Source organism: Hyperolius riggenbachi, chromosome 3, assembly GCF_040937935.1.
Source record: "Hyperolius riggenbachi isolate aHypRig1 chromosome 3, aHypRig1.pri, whole genome shotgun sequence".
Taxonomy (NCBI): domain Eukaryota; kingdom Metazoa; phylum Chordata; class Amphibia; order Anura; family Hyperoliidae; genus Hyperolius; species Hyperolius riggenbachi.
This window is the reverse complement of record NC_090648.1, coordinates 242,140,589-242,147,211: the sequence shown is the minus strand read 5'-3', so window position 1 is coordinate 242,147,211 and position 6,623 is coordinate 242,140,589.

Genomic DNA, 6,623 nt, shown 5'->3' with positions numbered 1-6,623 from the left:
GCTGGGACTTTGTTATTTTTTCACAATGATCGCGCTGCTCAGCCGAGCGGCAGCAGATCATTGCGGGGCTTAGCAAACACACAATTGGAGAACCTCACTCCCAAACAGTTCTCTGCTGCTTTATAAAGCCTGCAGGCTGCTTATAAGCCAATGAAAAGTGCACACATAATACACCTAGCTTGCAGTGATGATCAAGCAAAAGCTAAGCAAGTCAGCAGGAGACAGGCCTTGGAGGTGGCAGCTCCAAGGTTTTGGCTGCGCTCACATATGGTGTTAGATGCTGGTTCTGGGGCCCCGGGCAGTGAGAGTTCCCGGGGCCCCAGGCTGGCTCATGCACCATTGTTTTTAATTATTGTAGTATCCCATGCAGTTTAGTTAGGAGGGGGGCAGATGAGAGGGAATATCCTGCACGCTGGTGCCCCCTGCTGGTCATATAGCCATTGTCTATATGCAACTGAAGCCCTCTCCTACTAATTGGCTGACTTGCTCAGCTTTTGCTTGATTATCACTGCAAGTGTATTATGTGTGCACTTTTCATTGGCTTATAAGCAGCCTGCAGGCTTTATAAAGCAGCAGAGAACTGTTTGGGAGTGAGGTTCTCCAATTGTGTGTTTGGTAAGTTTTAGAGCAGTAGGAGACAGGCCTTGGAGGTGGCAGCTCCAAGGTTTTGGTTGCGCTCAAGTTTGGTTGCGCTGAGAGTTCCCGGGGCCCCAGGTTGGCTCATGCACCATTGTTTTTAATCATTGCGGGGCTTAGATCAACGAACGGGAATGGATTTTCCCATTCGTTGATCTCTGGGCGAGCGGGCGGCGGCGTGTTTACTAGCGGCGGGCGGCGTGTTTACGAGCGGGAGCGCGGACAGCAGCGGGAGTGCGCAAAGTACGGATTTCTCCGTCCCTGGGGGTGAAAGGATGGAAAAAGGGGCGGAGAAATCCGTACGCGCGGGGGTAAAGTGGTTAAATACTAGCCAGCGTTCCCCCATTGTAAAGTCTGCCCTTATCATTATTTACATATCGGTGATGCTGTCCTGTCACTGATATGCAATAAACATCCGTTTCTCATTGCACAGCATGGCCGCATGTTCGGGTCAGGATCCGGCCCGGTGCGTGGGCCGGATGACCGGACCCGAAAAATAGCGCATGTTGGAAAACTGTACGGATCCGATCCGTCTCCGCTCTGTACGGAACGTACGCATGTGGACGTCCGCATAGACTTTGCATTGCTATGCGGAACGTACGTTCCGTTTGTACAGTATACGGTCCGGATCCGATCAGGCGAATCCGGACAGCGAACGCTAATGTGAACCAGGCCTAACTGAGCAGAAAGAGCCAGGGTTTGAACCATGGTCTCCCGAGTCAGTGGCAGGACCCTTAAAGTAGAGTGACCAGATTTTTGTCGGTTCAACCCGGGACGGGGGGGGACAAAAAATGGGGAGAGTGAGGGCTGCGCCGCATCAAAAAATGGGCGTGGCCATGACATTATATGGGCGGAGCTAACCTAATGATGTAACAGCGAGGCATAAGAAAGCAGTGTTTACGCCATGATGTGGTCAAACCAGGTTTCACATCATGGGTGTGCAGAAACTGTGTGATGCTATTTAATAGTATACCGTAACCCCAAAGCAGCAAACATAGCAACTATGACCATTAAATAATAAATGCAGCAACAGTTACCCCAGATATCAGAAAATAAACGTAATGTGGGCAAAATTTCAGCACAAAATAAATGCAATAGGCAACGTGTCAGCACAAAATAAACGCATTGTGGGCAACATGTCAGTACAAAATAGATGCAATTTGGGCAACATGTCAGTACAAAATAAACACAATGTGAGCAACATGTCAGTACAAAATAAACGCATTGCGGGCAACATTCCAGCACAAAATAAACGCATTGCGAGCAACATGTCAGTACAAAATAAACGCATTGCCGGCAACATTCCAGCACAAAATAAACGCATTGCTGGCAACATGTCAGCACAAAATAAACGCATTGCGGGCAACATGTCAGCACAAAATAAACACATTGCGGGCAACATGTCAGCACAAAATAAACGCATTGCAATCAACAGCTCAGTACAAAATAAACGCATTGCAATCAACATGTCAGCACAAAATAAACGCATTGCAATCAACATGTCAGCACAAAATAAACGCATTGCAATCAACATGTCAGCACAAACTAAACGCATTGCAATCAACATGTCAGCACAAAATAAACGCATTGCAATCAACATGTCAGCACAAAATAAACGAATTGCAATCAACATGTCAGCACAAAATAAACGCATTGCAATCAACATGTCAGCACAAAATAAACACAATGTGGGCACATTTCACCTGGAAAAAAAAGCATTTACTCACCTGGCAGAAGTCTCTTCTCGCTCCCGGCGGGCGTCTGGTGCGCTGCTCCCCCTGACGATCCTCTTCCAATCTCCTCCGCGCTCACAGGCAGAGCAGGGCTACGGGAAGATGGTGCCCGAAACCCTGTACTGGAGACACAAATAGTCTCCAATACAGGGCTCTGCCTCCAGACGCCATCTTCTCGTAGCCCTGCTCTGCCTGTGCCTGCCGGAGCACATTGGACAATGCAGGCTGCTGGAGCGGGGCTGCGGGGAATGAACTAGCGCAGCGTCTATGAGACGCTGCGGCTAGTTCATTCAGTACGGTGGCCAGAGTCCCGAGGCCGGGACGTCCCGCTGCTAAAAGCGGGACGTTTCCTGGGACCTCATGCAGCCTGGGGCAGCGCCCCCCGAAGGCGGGACGCGTCCCGGGTAAAGCGGGACGTATGGTCACCGCTATCCAGCCACTGCTGGATGTGTGTAAGTTACTGTGAAAATGCCTGAAAGGTTAGTTGACAATCTGAATTAGTAAAATTCAGGCATGTGGCACAGCCAAAATCAAGTGAAGGGATGGGAACTACTTGCTCCTTATTGGTGTTATTGGAAAGTCCGGAATAAACCCATGCAGACATGAGGAGAACATACAAACACCTTGCAGATGTTGACCTGGCTGGGATTCAGACCAGTGACTCAGCGCTGCAAGGTGAGAGCACTCTCCACTGCAGGTCATCTGTCTTTCACCACCTGTTTCAACCTCCTTTTATCGCTCCCTCTTTCATGCTGCATACTGCATATCTGTGATGGGCACCTCCCTAGAAAATTCAATAAACAGTACAGAATGTATTTGCCTAGTGCTATTAAGCTGTTAGAATGTTGACTGATAGTTGTTCCACTGGCAATTTACAGCTTGCTGATTGTACATACTCCTGTTCTTCTTGGGCAGCTGAGAAACTGACATCATCAATGCTTTCTGTTTAGTAATAACATCATGGTAACCGGATAAGGAAAAAAAAAGAAAGAAGAAAAACGGACTGTTGATTCTATATAACCTTAAAGAGAACCTGTACTGAGTAAAAATATTTAAAATAAACACATGAGGTAACTTCAAATGAACATTACATAGTTACCTTGCCATCAGTTCCTCTCAGAAGCTCACCATTTTCTTCTGACAATAATCCCTTCCAGTTCTGACAATATTTTGTCAGATCTGAAATATATCAGTTGCTGTCAGTAAAATATCAGTTGCTGTCAGTTATAGCTGAGAGGAAAACTGATGTGCCCGGTAATGTCCATGTTTCCCTATGGCTCAAGTGGGCGATGTTACAGTTTAACTGTGTGCTGACCAGAAATCTGTTATGGGTAATGGCCATTTTCAAAATGGAGGACGGAAAATCCCCTTGATCACAGTGAACGAACAGGACGCGGGAGAGGAGAAAGACACTGAGGAGTAGACCACATGGAAGGTAAGTATGACTTGTGTATGCTTATTTTGACTTTTAATTTTCAGTTCAGGTTTTCTTTAAGAAATAACTTATTACTGGTGAAAAATGTAAAAAAAAATTTTTAAATGATGGCATGTGATTTTAGCTTTAACTGAAAACATAGTTAAAGCAGAATACGGTATGACTTGTTTTATACCCTGAGGGCGCGTTTCCACTTGAGCGGAAACCGCCGCGAATCCGCAGAGTTTCCCCGCAGGCGAATAGTGCGGGGAAACTCTGCCATAGGGTGCAATGGTAACGCTGGCCGAATTGCTACCGCTAGCGATTCGGCCGGCTTTTCCATCCGAATCGGCGCGGGAGGCTGTAGATCCCATAGCCGTGCATGGCATGGCTGATGGGATTCGTCTGCTTTCCCCGCAGACCCGGAAGAGCCGGCACGCGTCTCGCAGACGCGCAACGCTCAACTGGAATCGCGCCCTGAATGAAGCTGGGTTTGTATATCACAATTATGTATTAGGTAATGGTAAGTTTGGGAGTTTTTTACGCCTTGCTACTGCCTGGCTCCGTTGTCTGCTCAGGTTCAGACCAAGTGAAGTCCACCTCTGCTACCCAGGAGGTCAGGGCTCCACTGAGGTCGGAAGACCACACGCTGGTCGCGACAACTTTGGCCTTTTGAACTGGAACACCTTGGCCAGCACTGCCAGATGTCAGCAATCGGGATCCTCAGCAGCGTCAGCTGTCACCACAGATTTATTTCATAAAGAACTGGGTCATCACTGCTGAGCCTTTGCCTCCCTCTGTCGTCCCCTCCCCCCTTCGAAGTTTCCTTAAAGGAAACTTTTTAGGATAACAGATGATTGCCAAGTGTGACCGGTGGCGCCATAGTATGGCAGCTTCGGCTCTTGGATTTCAGACATTAACCCAAAAAACCTGTATGAGCCAAAACCAATTCCGGGTACAACCCCCCTTTGTACTTGGCAAAATAAATGATTCTGATTCTGTAACACTGCAGTGTGCGTCTTTAATGTGAATGACTCAAAGGATGGAATGCACATGTGCCTCTCGTGTACCGGCTGGGTACTTGCTAGTGCTCAGTGTAGTGTTACCAACACTGCCATTCAGTTTTATTTTGATTGCCCCTAAATGAAGACTCCTCAATAGAACATTGAAAGAGGCCTTAAAGGACCACTATCATGCAAAATTGTAGAATTTAAAGTACATATAAACATATACAATTAAGAAGTACATTTCTTCCAGAGTAAAATTAGCCATAAATCATTTTTCTCCTATGTTGCTGTCACTTACAGTAGGTAATAGAAATCTGATAGAACCAACAGGTTTTGAACTAGTCCATCTGTTTATGGAGGATTCTTAGCAAGTTTTTTCTTTTTTATAAAGACATTCCCTGAAAAGGATGTATACATTGATGCTGGCCAGCCTCCCTGCTTGCAGCACACTTTTTAGGCAGTTAGACAGAGCAACTGCCATTCACTATGGCCTCAATTCACTAAGATCATGCTGGAGATAATAAGGCAAGAGAAAACTTACCTCCACACAGTGAGAGAGTTATCTTACCTCTTCATTCCTTATGTTACCTCTTCTGTAGTTAATTTACCTCCTCTGTAGTTAAGTTACCTCCTCTGTAGTTATTTTCACTTGCAGTTAATGAACAGCCTGTCTTTAACTCTGGAGTTATTTTAAGGATTAGAGAGTTAACTTAAAGACAGAAGAGTTAACTTTAGGTTTGCCTGAGGTAAAATGTTTCCTGAATACTACATGCCTTATCACCATGGTAACAACTCTAGAAGAATTATTAAAGACAGGAGATACACTTAGTGAATTGAGGCCATTTGGCCTCAATTCACTAAGCTTATCCCCTGTCTTTAATAACATTTCTAGAGTTGTTACCATGGTGATAAGGCATGTAGTATTCAGGAAACATTTTACCTCAGGCAAACCTAAAGTTAACTCTTCTGTCTTTAAGTTAACTCTCTAATCCTTAAAATAACTCCAGAGTTAAAAACAGGCTGTTAATTAACTGCATGTGAAAATAACTACAGAGGAGATAAATTAACTACAGAGGAGGTAAATTAACTACAGAGGAGGTAACGTAAGGAATGAAGAGGTAAGATAACTCTCTCACTGTGTGGAGGTAAGTTTTCTCTTGGCTTATTATCTCCAGCATGATCTTAGTGAATTGAGGCAATTGGCCTCAATTCACTAAGCTTATCTCCTGTCTTTAATAACTCTTCTAGAGTTGTTACCATGGTGATAAGGCATGTAGTATTCAGGAAACATTTTACGTCAGGCAAACCTAAAGTTAACTCTTCTGTCTTTAAGTTAACTCTTCAATCCTTAAAATAACTCCAGAGTTAAAGACAGGCTGTTTATTAACTGCATGTGAAAATAACTACAGAGGAGGCACATTAACTACAGAGGAGGTAAAATAACTACAGAGGAGGTAACTTAACTACAGAGGAGGTAACTTAAGGAATGAAGAGATAAGATAACTCTCTCTTATGTAGAGGTAAGTTTTCTCTTGCCTTATTATCTCCAGCATGATCTTAGTGAATTGAGGCCATATATGTGCTTCTGAAACTAAACAAAGCCCTGGGAATCCCCCCATGAGGAGTTAGGCTAATCCAAAATTCTGTCTGATTTCTACTACCGACTGTCAGTGACAGCAAGATAGGAAAAAAGTAATTTATGGCTCATTTTGCCCTGGAAAAAAACATACTTCTTATTTGTATGTGTTCACATGTATTTTAAATTTTACGATTTTTGAAATAGTGGTCCTTTAAGTCCCGTAAACACGCTCAAACAAACTGCCTGATTGTTTG